The 17,753-nt window shown below is 38.4% G+C and overlaps 1 protein-coding gene across 1 annotated transcript in view; it reads right to left on the bottom strand.

Moving 5' to 3' along the window:
- BACH2 (BTB domain and CNC homolog 2) overlaps window positions 1-5,499 on the bottom strand; it is a 218,528-nt gene extending 213,029 nt beyond the window's left edge. The window contains exons 1-2 of the mRNA XM_036249409.1: window positions 5,159-5,499; window positions 2,506-2,566 (exon numbers count right to left, since the gene is read on the bottom strand). The gene's annotated coding sequence lies outside the window, so the exon portion shown is untranslated. The remainder of the gene's footprint in view (window positions 1-2,505; window positions 2,567-5,158) is intronic.
- Between the last annotated feature and the right edge of the window lie 12,254 nt (window positions 5,500-17,753).

Genomic DNA, 17,753 nt, shown 5'->3' with positions numbered 1-17,753 from the left:
ATACAGATCTATTTTGATTGTGGTCATCAGAGCCTGAACAGTCCAAAAAGAACACATACTTCCATTCTCTGTCTCTTTTAAGATAAAGACACTGGGCTACAAACATGTTTTTCTCAACAGCCCAACTCCCTACTCAGAGATGCCAACACGAGAGCAGTATGTTGGGTGGGGAGCACAGGAAGAAGCCACCAGAACCATCTGCACAGTCGTGTCACAGGTTCCAGTGGCAGAAATGTGCCAGATTCAGGAATGCGTGGGTTGCAAAGCATACAGAGGAAGAGTGACAATGAAATGATTAAGATGAATTCATGAGGAGAATCAGTCAAGGATAAAGGGGATAGAAGTGGAAGATCCCTACCATGTCAAAAAGTCAACTTTTAGGAGAAGGGTAGTAAATAGTGTCTTAATAGCATTAGAATATTAGAAGTGAGAGCAATCTTGAAGGTCATTTGGAGATGAAACTTCTCCCTTTACAGATGAGGAAACAGGCCTAGAGAGAGTATGTGACTTTCTCAAGGTTACTCTATTGCAGGAGGTGAGAGAAACACACTGCACAATGCAGAATAATGCACGACAGGCTCCGAGCCGGACCTGGCTTGCAGTGAGCCAGGGTTGTAGCCCGTTCCCTCTGGAAGACCCTCTCTCTCAGTGTTCCAGGCTTGTTTCCACAGATCTCCACATCCTTTGACTCTGGTGACAGGGAACAACAGGTAAGGAACAGAAGGACATCTGCCAATGCTCAAAATGTGTTTATTATGAGCAATAAAAGCAAAAATGAACAAATGGGTCTACATTAAAACAAAAGGCTTTGAAAAGAACCACCAACAAAATGAAAAGACAATCTACTGAATGGGAGAAGATATCTGCAATCAATATATCCAATAAAGGGTTAATGTCCAAAATATATAAAAAACTCATACAATTCAACATAAATAACCCCCCACCCAAACAGTCCAATTAACAAATGGGCAGAGGACCACAATAGACATTTCTCCAAAGAATACATATACGTGAATAATAGACATATAAAAAGATGCTGAATCACTAAACATCAGAAAAATGCAAATCAAAATGACAACAAGGTATCACCTCACACCTGTCAGAATGGCTATCATAAAAAACAACAAACAACAAGTGTTGGTGTGAATGTAGAGAAAGGTGAACCCTTGCATACTGCTGGTGTGATCATAAATTGGTGCAGTCACTATGGAAAACAGCATGGAGGTTTTTCAAAAAATTAAAAATTAAATAAATTAAAAATATAAATACCATACAACTCAGCAATTCCACTTCTGGGTATTTATGTAAAGAAAAAGCAAACACTAATTCAAAAAGATATATGCACCCCTATGTTCATTGCAACATTATTTACAATAGCTGAGAAATGGAAGCAACCTAAGTGTCCATCTATAGATGAATGTGGATATGGTATGTGTGTGTGTATATACCTATGTATATATATACATATACATATGTATAGTATATATGTACACACATGTACATATGCATCACATATGTTTATACACACACACATATATACACACAATGGAAAATTACTCAGCCAAAAAGAATGAAATCTTGCCATTTGAGACAACATGGATGGACTGAGAGGGTACTATGCTAAGTGAAATAGTAAGAGAAAGACAAATATTGTAAGAAATCACTTATATATGGGATCTAAGAAAACAAAACGAACAAAAAAACAAAACAGAAACAGATTCATAAATACACAGAACCAACTGATGGTTGCTAGAGGGGAGGGAGTGGGAAGATGGGTAAAAAAGTGAAAGGAAATAAGAGGTACACACTTCCATTAGTAAAATAAATAAGTCACCAGGATGTAATATACAGCATAGTCAACAATATCATAACTCTGCACGGGAGAAATGGTTACTAGACTTACCATGGTGATCACACTGTAAGGTATAGAAATGTCAAATCACTATGTTGTACACCTGAAACTAATATAATATTGTATGTCAACTATAATAAAAACAAAAAAAGTATTCATTCTGATGGCCCTAGCTCCAGTCAACCTTCTGAATAGCACTGTGCTACTCAGTTCTGGACAGGAGGCAAAACAAGAGTTTTATCTTGACTGGTCTAGCCCATGGAGAGAGACCTGCAGAGAGGCTCTAGTCTACAGGTTCAGACAATGGGAGGAGCCACACACTGCCCCTCCCAAAGTTTAGCTACTTCAGGGAGAGAATAATGGTGGAATGCAGGAAAGGGGAGGACAGACAAGCCAGCCAGGGACAGGGTACATAGGTACACAACTCTAGAACTCAAAGGAGGACTCATCTGCATGTCAGGTCACACAGCAGGCAGGGGAGAAGGGGCGCTGCACCGGAGAGTGCAGGATCATATACACAGTGCTGTTCTGGGTGGAGCTATCTGTGGTCTGTAATTTATATGCATATAATAAACTCCATGCCTAAGATACAACAGCTCCAAACAACCACAACTGAAACACAAAATATGTGTTTAAAGAGGAGAATTACTCACAACATTAGGTTTTCTTACATGGCTGGACCCATAGGGTTGCAAAATCCATCATTGTTATGGGCTGGAAAAACAACCAGGGGAGACTTCTTAGAACTTTTAAAGGAAACATTTTGGATGAACCTCTTGGTCTTATAAGACGGCTACTTACATTTAACTAAAAGCACATGGCACTAGGTGTCAGAGATACACTCCACTGGAAGACTATATAAAATAAATACTATTTTTGGAAAAAGAAACTAACAATAGATAACCTGAAAATGCCAGACAAGGGCTCATGCACCTTCTCATGCTTTCTTAAGCGTTTAGCAATCACATTTAGCCTTCAGCTGAACTGCTTTTATTTCAGGCAATATTTAATTTATGCAGATGATTCACCTGCAATATTAAATCATTACAACATTCTGTAAGAACAACAACAACAACAACAATAACAAAAGGCTAGAAACATGGGAGGTTTAATTTGATCACCTGATTTAAAACTGCAACCCCTCCCTATCCCCAAACTGACACTCTTCTTACCCTGCTATTTTTTCTTTCCTTTTCATAGCAGTTATCATCTTCTAACACACTATAATTTGCTTATTTATTTATTGCTTATTTTTTGTTTTCCCCTACTAGAATATAAGCTTCCAGAAGGCAGAAATTTTGGTCTCCTTTGTTCACAGACGTAACCCATGTATCTAGAACAATATGTGGCACGTAGTAGGTGTGAAAAAATGATGACTAACTGCGTCAGAGCAAATGTGATGAGCTGTCAGTATCATACACAAAGCACTACAAGACATTTTTTTCAACAGAAATCACAAAAGTTAAAAAAAATTTTCCATTCAGAGGTCAGCAAAGGAGGTCTGCTATCAGAAGCAGGTGATTGACTCCAAGGTTCCAGGGGGGCTAAGCTGATGACCTGCTTCTGCTTCTCTTTGAGGGTAGAGAGGGAAACTGAGGTAGATACTGAGCAGTGTGAAAAGATACTCCACAAAGGTTTGTCTTTGGCAGTCTTGTAATAGTAATACTTTTGTATAGCGTTTCCCCAGGAAAAAGGAATGCTTTCATAATATCTTACCCTAAGCTTGTAACAACCTTCTGAGGCAGTTAGGATTGTTCTCTGAATCGGAGAGTATGCTTCTTGCCCAGGGGGGTGGGCCAAAGTGAATCATCCTTGTTTTGGTTTAAGAAAGCAAGTATATATTCAGTGCTTTTGCCCCGTGGCATTGCCAAAGGTAATACTCTCAAAGAATGGTGATCTAGTTCCCCACCTCTGGTGGTTTCTTGCCAAAGTGCCGGGAGATCAAGCCAGTAATGAGAGAACTCCAAAGTCTCTGCTACCAAACAAGTAGGCATTTTGGGTGGTATTTATTTAAGACTCTGCATTTCTTAGGTTATGGCGGAGGTCTGTAAAAAAGAAAGCCAGTGGTCGTACAGACTAGGTTTACAGAGCACACTCAAAGCTCTGCCTTAAAAAATGCTAAGAGACAAAACTATTCACTAAATGGGAGGACATATTTGCCAGTGTTACATCTGAAAAAGGGTTAATATCCAAAATTTATAAAGAACTTATACAATTCAACACACAAAAAAACAAACAATCTAATTAAAAAATGGGCAAAGGACCTGAACAGACACTTCTCCAAAGAGGACATATAGATGGCCAAAAGACATATGAAAATATGCTCAAATTCACTGATCATCATAGAAATGCAAATTAAAACTACAGCGAGGTATCACCTCACACCTGTCAGGATGGCTATCATCAATAAATCTACAAATAGGTGTTGGCAAGGATGTGCAGAAAAGGGAACCCTTGTGCACTGCTGGTGGGAATGCAGATTGATGCAGTAACTGTAGAAAGCAGTATAGAGTTACCTCAAAAAATTAAAAATGGAACTGCCTTATGACTGTCTGATAGTCCACTTCTGGGAATATATCAGAAGAAATCAGAAACACTAATTTGAAAGAACATATGCATCCTATGTTCATTGCAGGGTTATTTACAATAGTCAAGATTTGAAAGTAGCCCATGTCCATCAGTAAAAGAGTGGATAAAAAAGCTGTAGTGCATTTACACAATGGAATACTACATGGCAGTAAAAAAGAAGGAAATCTTACCCTTTGCAGCAGCATGAATGGACCTGGAAAGCATTATGCTGAGTGAAATAAGCCAGTCAGAGAAAGAAAAGTACCATATGATTTCATTCATATGTGGAATCTAATGAACAAAATAAACTAACGAAAAATAGAAACAAACTCATAGATACAGAGAGCAGACTGACAGCTGTCATAGGGGAAAGTAGTCGTGGGCTGGATGAAAAGGTGAAGAGATTAAGCAAACAAAACAAAACAAAAAGGCTCATAAACACAGACAACAGTATGGTGATTACCAGAGAGAAAGGAGTGAGGGGAGGAAGAACAGGGTATAGGGGCACAAATAATGTTGGAAAGAGATTTGACTTGGGGTGGTAAACACACATTACAAATATACAGATGATGTATTATAAAACTGTACAGCTGAAACCCATAACATTTTATTAACCAATGTCACTCCAATAAATTCAATATAAAATATTTTTTTAAAAAAGAAAGAAACAAACAAAAATCTCCTGTGCAGAAACTGTTTGAGAACAATGGAGAAGGAGGGACCTAAAATGCAACTCACCAAAACCCAGAAAAGTCATGGAAAACATGGAATAGGCAGGTCTTGAGAATTTCATCTCCACACAGAGAAATTTCGCAGTATCCAGGGAGAAGAGATGGTATGGTAGCTGGGGGAGAACTGGCAACCAAAGGGGATGAACCAGCTCAGCGTCTGAAAACACCTACAGGTTCTGTCAGACCTGCCTATAGTCTTCTAGAGCTTCAAGGCTCACAAACAGGAAATCGCTGGGTATGACAACTTGACTCTCAACCTCCTGAGAGAAGAGCTTGCCCCCAAAAGTTGTGAACAAAATACGGAGCCCAAGGGTGAGAGGTGAAGAAGAATGTGAGTTCAAGTTCAGGGCACGTGGCATTTACTGGAAGGAAACAATTTTCAAACACATAGGAATTATTTTGGATTTCAGGATTGGGCTCAATCTTGGTCAACATCTTCACTGATAGCCCACTTCATAGAAACGAAGAGAGAGAAAACTGAATTACCAAGGGACTTGTGGAGATGTGAGATTAAGTTGTTCATTGATTCATGAATTCATCCACTCTTGACATTTTATATCAGGATATTTTCAGAAACAGAATACTCCTAGTTGATCTAAAGAAATAAGAGGATTTATTGCCTCCCACAAAAAGTTGTCTAGAGGTAGCGCTGCCTTAGGACTGGTTTATTCAGCAGCTCAACAACATCATTATCAACCCAGTTTCTCTTCATCTTTGTATCTATTTTGAATTGATTAGACTAACCAAACATTCACCCCCTGGATGAGGGACTGGGGCTGGAGCTAGCTGTACTAAAGCAGCTGGAGGCCAGTAAATACTTCAACCAAATCTGGGTGTATGAGTCAGAAAGGGGTTAATGAATGGCCACTGGGTGGGCCTCCAGAGAAATCTGTAGATGGTCACTCAACAGCAGTCACTGTGCACTTGCTATGTATCCATTCCCGTGCTGGTCACCGGAAACACAGAGACAAGGAACTGCTTGCCTATAGAAGTTTAGAGAATAATGGGGGAGACAGACATTCATGAAATAACCATGCAAACAAAGATAAAACTGAAACTGTAATAAGGGTTATGTTTTAAAGGTATACAGTGCTATGAGTGCATACTAAGGGAAACCTAGCTTAGATTGGTGGTGGGGAGAAAAGGTGTCCCTGAAGAAGGAACACTGGGGCTACTGGGATGGGGATGGAGAAACATTTCAGACAGAGGGAGCCTATGGAGTGGCCAAGTGGAAAATCGGAATATGGCACGTTCAAAAACTGTCCCCAGATGGAGATGGAGGGGGTGAGCTTGGAGCAAGTAGAAGCTGGAGAGGTATATAAGAGTTAGACCATGAGTTATATATAGAAAAGAAAATATTAACAAATTTTAAAAAAACTTTAAAAGTCTTAGATCTTTTGTTCACATCAAGTTTGAAACAGAACAGAACTCTAAAATGTCTTAGTGCACCATGCTCTGAGACTATTAAATGGCCATTCCATGTTCTTTCAGAGGGAATACTTCTAGTCTCTTTGCTTAGAATGTCCCACAGAAAGAAAGGCCAGGCTGTGGGGGTGAGGAGGCAAGGCATGGATATACCTGGAGCCTGGACTGAAAGATGAAACCACATAATTGTAACTGACTAGGACAGGGAGGAAATACTTAAAGAGACCAACATAGGAAAGGATGCAGAGGAAGACTGTGGCTTTGAGACAGGGTTGAATGAGATCCGGATACTGGATGGGGGATTCACAGTGGGAATTTACACAATGGAATACTATGCAGCTGTAAAAAAAAGAAGGATATCTTACCCTTTGAGACAGCATGGAGGGACCTGGAGAGTATTATGCTAAATGAAATAAACTAGTCAGAGAAAGCCAAGTATCACATGATCTCACTATATGTGCAATCTAGTGAACAAAATAAACTGACGAACAAAATAGATCCAGAGACATGGAAGCAGGGAACGGACTGACAAACCTCAGAGGAAGGGGGGGCAGGAAGAAATATATTAAAGAACTTAAATGCATATATGCATAAACAGTGGACACAGACACTACTAGTGTGGTGAAGGCAGGGGTGCAGGAGTGGGGAGGAGGGGTTCATTGGGGGAATAAAGGGGGGATATCTGTAATACTTTCAACAGTAAAGATAAATTTTAAAAAGATATGGGAGGTTGAACTGAGGGATGCAGGAAGACTTAGGAGCATAGCGAATGGGGGGACCCTGCTAAAAACAATCTCACCTCCATCGCGCACCTTCAGGGGAGAGTCTAGCATTTACTTTCTTCCTGTGTTCTGGGGACACAACAGAGAGGTTGCAGAACTCAGTCTACATCTGTGCTTGCTTAGCAAGAGATTACACAAAATGTATTAAAGATAAAGTGTCACCGAGTTCTCTTTCAGCAAATGAAAATAGTCTTCAGGAATAAACAACACTATCACTTCTTCATGGGGCTGGAAAATATTACCTCTTACTCTGGTTTCTTATCACTATAAACTAACTCATAATCTCTCAATAGCTGAGTATAAATGGTCTAATTAACCATCCAGTGCCCTTCAAATACTTAAGAATTTCCATGGTGACCAGTCATGCATTGCTTCTACCACATGGATGAGCAAGTAACTAAATGAGCTCTCATCCTGCAAAGCAGGCATTTAAAGTGTGACAAAGTCATCTCTGAGAAGCTTGGCCCTTTTGAATGAGATAACTAATTACCGGGTGAAAAGGCAGACTTTTCCCCACTGGGAAATCAACTATGTGGTGTGGTGGAATGAAAAGCATAGGCCATGGCAAATCAGGTCTGCAAAAACAGTAAACAAAACAAACCACAGAACAATTAACACATGTGGATGAAGTGAAAGAGCACCAGCCGCATAGCTGATTTGATTTTAAGAAAGCTGAATCTGTGTTTCAGGAAGAAAGGAAAAGAGTCCAAATACACACAAGTATACTTTTTAAAAAGATACAAAATACTCTGCAAGCAAAGCAAGACAAATAAGAGCAAAGTAAAATTTGAATACATGGACCCCATAGACTACACAAATTACTTCATGTGAATTATCCTACAAAGTTAGGAAATGGTCCTTATACATATATTTTATCGCTCAGGAATGCAGTCCATGTGTCTTCCAGAATCCCAACTGCTAACAAGCACAAAGCATTGAATCATGGAGATGGTCCTCCTTTCAAAACAGGAACATAACCTATTTTCTCTAGATCAGATGTAGCTAGTAAACGAGAGCCCACAGATACTCTAGTGACACAGAGAAAAGGAAATGGATGATGAAAGCACATTTCATTCAATGAGCCAGCGACATGATAATGTACAAAACTGGGAAGGCGAGAGAGGCCAAAAACACACACACAGTACCTACTTTGTTCCTTTTTAGTTTCATCAAGTTGCATATACATTTGAGATCTTTACCGTAAGCAGCATGAAAACCGACAATAAAAGGTTATCTGAATGGAATGCTGGCCACTGGGTTAAGTGTCAAACACAAAAAGAATCGTGATTTTTTTCTATGAGCTTTCGAACACAGTGTGCATGCTCTAGACATCAGCTTCTCTAAATTCAACATAGGCTAGTTTCTGGTATCTGCAAAATACATGTGGATAAAATTCAAAGTTTTGGAAAGGCAGTTGCCATAGAAACACACAACTCCCTAAAAGAGCGATCTGCTGTCTCTTAAGGGGACCTGTCATTATAGATATTTATTCAGTGCTGTGTGTGCACATGAGGCCACAAACAATGCATAAAGGACAGTCAGCATACACACACTGGACAAATACACAAATTAAATAAGTCAAGTACTTTAAGTAAGGGGTGATGAGTCCCATTGTTGTGTGTGTGTGAGGGGTTGGGGGTTGGAATCATGTGAGCTGAACCCTGTGATACTGCTGAAACACAGCCATCATAAAGAGATTTATTTAAAACACAGTTCTGCAACAATCTGGGCATTGCACAAAGTTATCACTATGGACTGCTTTCTGTGAATTATTTTAAAATGTAGATGTAAGTACTAGAAACAGCCCTTACAAAAATAGCTTTATTTTTACTAGGAGAGTAGACTCAAGCCAAAAAAAACTAAATGGGAATTATGTACTGTAGACTTTTCAGATCCGGAGTGTCAGTATACCTAAGACAAACATCTCCTCTTTTTTTTTTTTTTTATCTTCGCCTGAGGATATTTTTCCACTTATCTTCAGACAGACAGGGAGCTAGGGGGCAAGAGAGAGAGAGGGAGAGAGAGAGAGAAAGAGAGAGAGAGAGAGAGAGAGACATCAACATGAGAGAGACACATCTATTGGTTGCCTCCCGCATGACCCTGACTAGGGCTGGGGATGAACCCCTTGACCCTAATCGAACTTGCGATTCATTGGTCCACGGGCCAACGCTGTAACTAAGCCAAACTGGCCAGGGCCAAACGCCTCTCTTTATTAGATACTTTTGTGCAGCATTCAAAAAATGCCACCGATTTTCAGCCAGACTACAGTTCTTCAGACTTTGAGACAAAGAAACCCCAGGGAGACAACATCTAAGTTGAAGTTTTGAATCAAACAACTCATTGGCCCTTAGGAAAGAATTTCTGCTCTAGGGCTTTCCCCAGAAAAGGTTAAATTATCACACAGCTCTTTGATGATGCTATCTCCCTAAATGGGAGGAAACAAAGTAGGTATTTTTTTTTTTCTTTATTGATTTTAGAGAGAGAGGAAGGGAGAGAGAAAGAGAGAAACATTGATGAGAGGGAACATTGACTGGCCGGCTCCTGCAGCCCCCCACTGGGGCTTGGATCCACATCCTGGGCATATACCCTGACCAGGAATTGAACAGGTGACCTCTTGGTGCATGGTGGACGCTCAATCACTAAGCCACACCAGCCAGGTCAAAATAGGTATTTTTAAGGGGTTATGTTCCCCAAAATCCTACAATAAAATTTTGAGATTAAAAAAGTTAAAGCCATCTAAGGCATCATTTGTATGAAATGTGATTTTTTTCTGTAGTTGTATTTATCTGTGATCAGTACTAATGATTTGCAAATCTTATTAATGGCCATAATAATAATATTTTTTCTAATGAAACACAAGCATTCATAAACATCACATATTTAATTCCTGTTAGGTAAATTACAGCTACTGTTAACCAAATATTCCAAGTGGCAAGACGGATACCACCCCTCATGATTTACCCCAAAGCACAGATATTGAACTTCTAAATTTATTTTAAACAGATATAAACAATAAAGTACACATGTGCTTATTTGCATATGTGAATATGAAATGTATCATGATTAGGCATAGTTACATAACTGATTAAAAAGTCATTTAAAGGCTGACTCAAAAACCAATCAAGTTAAACCTAGGTAACATGGGCCTAGTATCATCAGTTGGCAATTGTTCTAAAAAAAATATCCGAATGTTAAAAAACTCACCTTTCTATTACTAAATGTAACAAATGAAAATCCAACAGTGGTGGGTGGACCACAGTGCTGACCACAGACATAGTGGATCACTTTGGAACTACCTACAGACATTGCGTAACTAGGCAACGGTATCAGTGAGCATCTGGGTGGTGGTTATAGGTCTGAATGTGTGCACTGGAGGAAGTGGAGCATCTGGCCAGCTGAATTTACTCTACTTGGATTTCAAGGCAGGAGTACAGTACACTGATTTCTACTAACCAGGAGTTCCTTAGGGATGCTTCTCTGAGCCCTGGCTGAGCTCAGGGACTCTGCTCCAAAGTATCTCCTGAATCTCCACTACAGCACATCCTCATTGATGTTCAGACACTGGTTTTCTTGCAAGTTTCCTGATTCAATCATTAACTTAAAGGCAGTGTCCATATCTGTCTTGTTCATCTCTGGAGTCCAAAATTGGTGAAGCTCAATAAATATTTGCTAAATAAATGGCTGAATATAAGCACTGGATTTATTTAAGTTACTAATGATTGTATCTATCAGATAGTGTATTAATTTGGTAAAGATTTGATAAAAACGGTGTGAGTTAAAAGAAATAATGTTTCTACTTATCTCAAAAAATTCAGAGACCAGAGATCAGTCCATTAATATGGATTTTAATGTCCTAAAACAAGAAAGCAAAGAATGATCATGATTCTCTGTACTTAATATCTGGAGGGCTAAGGAACTGTTCCTACATGGTCGATCCTATCCATCTTTTAATCTTGAAGGAACAGTGCTCTGGGCATGACAGAGGAGGGTTACACAGTTACAGCTAACTCTTCGGCATGTGTTTCTTAAACCTGTAAATATGTCCCACATTCTGAAAGCAGATATGTAGTTAGTTTTTAAAAAATAACAAAAGAGAACCATGTTGATGAAATAAAAATAACTGATATGGCCTTCAAATTTTCCTAAAATCCTGAAAAGCTTATTTTTTCTAAGCATACCAGCATACAAATAAAGGAAATAAAGAAAAGAAAACCTCGCCTCTCTCTTATACAATCAGCTTCTCTAAAGATGACCCATACACACACAGAAGACTTCGGAAAGATTGTCTAGTCGGGATTTAAGAGGAAATACCTAATGGCAGCAGAGAGTCAGGTGGAGACTGCCAACAGCTCAGACAGTCCTCATCTACTCCAAGGGGACAGGTCCCCCATGCTGCAACTGCTTGGTAAACACCACAGTGGTCTTTTTACTTCTTTTGACATAAGTGAAAATAGCTTCTTGGTTCTATGTATTGAATGCATTAGGTAAAAACAACACAGTGATGAATATTTTAATACAGACTTAATTTTTCTATACCAACTTTCTCAGCAGATTTTCTGCTTTAGGCAGGTTCATCCTGCTTAACAACTTGTCCCATTCATTTTTACTGAAATTTGAAAAGAGTAAACAAAGTGCAAAGGCCTGAAAGGATCCACTTACCTTTTCAGAACCAGCTATCCAAGCACTAATTTTTCAAACAGCTTTAATCTAGACTGCTATTGTAACAGGACTATTTAAATTATAAATTTATAAAACCGAATTGTTTAAAAATTTTATAAATCAAGATCAAAGGGCTCTGGCCGGTTTGGCTCAGCTGTTGGAGCATCATCCTGCGGACCAATGAGTCGCAGGTTCAATTCCAGTCAAGGGCACGTACCTCGGTTGCAGTTCCTCCTCGACCCTAGTTGGGGTCGTGTGGGAGGTAGTCACTCAATGTGTCCCTTTCACATTGAAGTTTCTCTCTCTCTCCCTCCCACTCTGTCTGAACAAAAATGAAAAAATGTCCTTGAGTGAGGATGAAAAAAAAAAAGAAATATACATTATTATCATGTAAAATTACAAAAATTCTTAGCCATTCATGACACTTCAGGAATTTGTCTATACAGCTTGGTTTCCCAGAGAGCTGAAGAACTCCAAAGTTTCCTTAAAATATAAATATTTCCACATATCTTTAGGTCTCCAAGATCAGGCCATAAACACATATGTTTTTCTTGATAAGTTATAATTGAAAATACCAGCTCACATGTATAAACGGAATGGTCATAGATGAAAATATATGTGCTATGGCCCATGGGACAGAAAGGATCCCCTTTGACCCTCATAGTATCCTGAAATCTGTCCTTTCAAAAAAAAAAAAATCCTGATGTCAACTTTTATTTTGCTCATTTGCCTCTTCCTCCTGTAGGTAGGATGAAGGCTAAGCACTGTAGCATGCCTTTCTGGGGAGTACAATGTTGTTGAAAAACTAGTTAGTGAACCAAAGGATAAAGAAGTTTCCTGCCCTGGCCGGTTTGGCTCAGCGGTTAGAGCATCGGCCTGCGGTCCGGAGAGACCCGGGTTCGGTTCCCGCTAAGGGCACGTACTTCGGTTGCAGTTTGTCCCCGGCCCTGGTTGGTCATGCGGGTGGCAGCCACTCGATGTGTCCCTTCACGTCGATGTTTCTCTCTCTCTGTCTCTTCCTCTGTCTCCCTCCCATTCTATCTGTACAAAAAATAGAAAAATGTCCTCGGGTGAGGAAAAAAAAAAAAAAAAAGAAGTTTCCTGACAAATGGTTTTTCTGTTCCCTAAGTGGGTATCAGCTTGGAGGTGGTTATAAGTTCCCTCCGACAGCCAAAGCTTCAGCCTGAAGAGGCTCTCAAGAGCTCTGGGCCAGGATGTACTTACCCAGCCTTCTTACTGGCATTAAGTTTATTCATTGGTTGGGGAAGAGGAACACCTTTGATCAATTCTCAAATCTAAGTTCCGACAATTGGGTGTTCTCCAATGCTTCACTTCTTTTTGCTAAGGTAGTCTTATAAACTGTTGGTAGAAAAAACTGGCACAATCTCTTTGAAAGGGTAATTTGGAGTTCGTTCTCTCTCTCTCTCTCTCTCTCTCTCTGGATATCAAAGCATAGGACTGTACATATTCTTTGATCCAGCTAACTGCTTTCTAGAAATCTAACCTAAGGAAATTATTGGATATGTAAACAAAGATGTGCAAGAAGGTTTACTATAAAAGTAAATTCTTTTTATTTTTTTAAATTCTCACCAAGGATACTTTTTTCATTTATCTTCAGATAGAGTGTGTGTGTGTGTGTGTGTGTGTGTGGGAGAGAGAGAGAGAGAGAGAGAGAGAGAGAGAGAGAGAGAGAGAGATATCGAGGTGAGAGAGACACATCTATTATTTGTGACTCTTTGGTCCTCAAGCCAATGATGCTCTTACCGCTGAGCCAAACCAGCCAGGGCTAAAAGTAAATTTTTGCTAAACTTCTAATGTTAAGGAATAGGTTAATAAAATAATGGAGTCAAACAATGGAAATCTATACTGCCATTAAAATAATGATGAAGACATACATTAATTGAAACATGAAGAATTCCATTTTTTTATTGTTAAGTTAAAAGGTTTAAAAAAATATGTGTAGTGTACATAGGGAAAAGTCTGAAAGAGTATATATTAGAGGTTCCCAAATGATTCTGGAAGCTCTTAGAGTTTCATAATTTTCTGACAGTGTTTCCAGGCCCAAACAAATATCTAACACAGTACTGTTTGTTAAGTAGTTAGATCCAAACAACTTAATAAACATTTATGTCCTAATGAACAGTGCTGTTTGAAAATAAAAACACACATAAATGAACAGTACTATTTTTTTCTTTTTATCTCCCCAAAACCTATTAATAGAATGTGTACACCTGTGGGCCAATACTTCAGATCTCAGAATCAGATTGGATCATTACCTTCATTTCCTGTTCCACACTGGTTTGCACATGGTACTCACTTTTATCATTAAAAACTCAGCAATAATAGAAAACTCACTTTTGCAAAGATATACTATCATCAAAAGGAATGAAGTATTATCTAATGTTGAAACTGTGAACTACCTCCAACAAGGTGCTGGATGGATGTATTTCCCTTGATGATGGAAAATACCCTATGGCAACTTTGCTTTGGTGCCCCACAGCACCTTGGCACACAGCTTGGGAATGGCACTACCTAACAATATTAACATCCACTTTCTCTCACGTTCTGAGTGATTTATTTTTTTAAAAGATTGTCTGAACTTTCCCAATAAACATGTTACTTTTCACAATGAGAAAAAGAATTAAACTGACTTACATATTTTCAAAACTTTATTTTTCTTTAGTTTAAACAACAGACATTTATTTCTCACTGCTCTGGAGCCTTAGAAGTCTAAGATCAAGACCCCAATCAATTAGGTGTCTGGTGAGGACCCTCTCCTGGTTCATAGATGACTGTCTGTCTTCTTCTTGTGAAAAGAGTTATTTTGTCCTTAAAAGATGACTATTCTACTCTCCTCAATTTTTGACTCTTTGAAAAGTCTAAACATAAACAACACTAAAAATTGAAAGTCTTGGATGATGCCTTAATCCTAGAAAATCCACTCCTGACACACCTTGTGTAATAACTCTCACTGTTCTGAACCCTCCCCTGATTGGCGCACAGACAGGATCTATGAAGTCACTGGTGTCAGGACACTAACCCAGACATTCACCCTGCTTCCTGCGGGTAGCCACTACAATTGTTTAACAATAGACTCTCTGTCCCTCAGCTCATGTGCTTGTAAAAGAGCCTGGTCATGCCCTCGTGGGAACAGAGCTGCAAATGGTCCTTTGCTCTTGGTCTGCAGAGCTCAGCTCCAGATTAATGGGGATCCTTTTAAAACAGTGCCTGCTGCTTTTCAGCCTGCCGTCCACTGCTGCTGTCGTTAAAGGTCTCCACTGCTCTTTGTCCTTCTGGTTACTTTTGCCGTTTGTCAGTTTTCACACCAAAGAAATGAATGGCCTTTTATAACTTCATCAATTGGGACTTACAGAAATAACCAAGTGAGTTAAGTATAACAGATATTTCGCCCCCTTTGGTATTTAGCTGTTGGTGAGAATTTTGTTTGTTTTATCCCTTGTGGGAGTGGGTGCCCCGAAAGGAACACTTTCTACTTTAAAGCTATTTTTAAAACCCGAGGATTTAAAAGTTTTGGCACTGAAGTTTTATTGTGATCAGTATTTTCTAATAATTTACCTGCTTAAACGATTAAGGAATTATTTTTAAAAAACCCAACAGCTTATTTTTCCAATCTAGCACCATCTATAAATATAACTTAACCTTTACAAATTTAAGTTAGAGTTAATAATGCTGCAGTAGTACAATTGTAAAGTAACTTTTTACATAAACTTTAATTAAAATGGTCCCTAACAGTCTTAATATATTCTTTTAAAAATGAAGAAAAATAAGATCTCCCAATCCTCCTTTACCTGCATAATTGTTCCCTAGAGAACTTATGTCTTTTAACATACTATATACTTTATTTATCTTATTACTTGTCCAACTAGAGTATAAGCTCATTAGGGGCAGGATGTTTTGTCTATTTTAATCACTGATCTATTGCAGCACCTTAACAACTTGGCAATTAATTGTAGGGCTCAACAGGTATTTGCTAAAGTAAGTGACTGAGTGACCAATTCTTAAAGACCTTCTATAATTCCATCTTAGAGGACCAAAGAAAAGAAAAGCTCTTTAAAATGAACACTAATGCTCATGCTAACCAGCTACTCCTTTTTTTGGTAGGTGAAAATCAAAGTCAACTTTGATTTCCCTAAATCCACAAATTACAAGGATCTACCTAACTAATGTATTATTTCAATTTTCAAGTAAAGGGGACTTCTGAATACCAAAGTATGAACAATCTGTGTAGAACACCTAAAAATGCTAGGGTGAGTTTTAAAAACATTAAAAGAAATTTATGGCTAAAGTGCAAGAAAGTAACAGCAATTGTTATAGGTTATAAATGACAAGAAGACCAGAAGCCAGGGAGGTAACTCTGGAGATATCAGCCAATCCCTGGTGAGAGTTTTAAAAGTCAAAGAGTCTATAGGACAGAAGACAAGCCCAATAATGCCCACACAGGGTGTTAGTGTTGAAACCAACACCACTGGAAGGTGAAATCCTCAGCAGGTAAATTAGAAACAAACAAAAATCTCCCCAGGAACAGAGGAAAGAAAGACTAAGCTTTGGTGATGAAAAAGAAGGAAAAAGTTTCCTCAGAAAATTCCAAGGCCACTCTTACACTGTTTGGGATCAGAAATTATACATCTTCTCCCAAACACAAACATTTAGGTGGCAGAGCCCCCAAACACGTGCAGAAGCAAATGCAAAGCCACTTTAGAACCATGAATTTTAAATTCAAGTTTCGAAGGATTTTTATACATTGTTATAAGTAATTGAGTTCACAACCCAAAATCACAAACATACAAAGAAGTAAGCTGCCATGAACAAGGGTGAGAACAATACAAACTGCAGAATCAAACCCTCAAAGGCTGCAATTATTAGATATATCACATATAGAATAAAAACCAGATATGCTTAATGTGTTTAAAGAAAAAAACAGGGCGTTACATATTTTTTTGAAAAACAAGATACCAAAAAATAAGTAGGCAGATTTGAGAAAGAACCAAAAATAACTTCTAGAATTAAAAAGATAATAATTTTAATTAGAGATACAACAATGGGTGAGTCCATTACCAAATTAGACATAGCTGCTAAAGGAAATTAGTGATTTGATAAATATAAAGAAATTATACATAATCTTGTATAGAAATGGAAAACAATGAAACAGAAAGATTAAAAGTTATGGAAGGTGGAGGAATGAAGGAAAATAATCGGAAATGAGGAAAAGGCAGTATAAGAAGTGATTAGACTTGAGATTTTCCACAAATATCAATCATCAAAAATTCAAGAAGCCAAGTGAATTCCAAAAATGCTAAATACGTAAAAAGAAATCCTTACTCAGCTAAAGCCTGGTAAAACTGCAGAACACCATCATCAGAAAAGATCTTCAAGACAGCCAGAGGGAAAAAGCAGATTAACTTCAAGTTACTGAAAATTAGGTTGATAGCTGATTTCTCAACAGAAGAGGAGAAATCTGGGGAAGATGTATATATATTGAGAGAAAATAATACTGAACATGGAGCTGTGTACTCAGCAAAATTATCTTTCACAAACAATGGCAAATAAAGACATTTCAGTCAAACAAAAAATAACAAAGTTTATTTCTAAAAATGTATATTAAAGGAACTTCTAAAGGACATACTACAGAAAAAGGCAGAGTGACTTGGGATGAAAGAAAGAATGGTGAGCAAAGAAAACAGTAAACATATAAATTTAAATAAACATGGACTACAG

The sequence above is a fragment of the Molossus molossus genome, unplaced genomic scaffold (assembly GCF_014108415.1).
Source record: "Molossus molossus isolate mMolMol1 unplaced genomic scaffold, mMolMol1.p scaffold_m16_p_8, whole genome shotgun sequence".
In the NCBI taxonomy this organism is placed as follows: Eukaryota; Metazoa; Chordata; class Mammalia; order Chiroptera; family Molossidae; genus Molossus; species Molossus molossus.
Note: the sequence above shows the minus strand (reverse complement) of the source record. Positions and strands in the feature narration are given on the sequence as shown.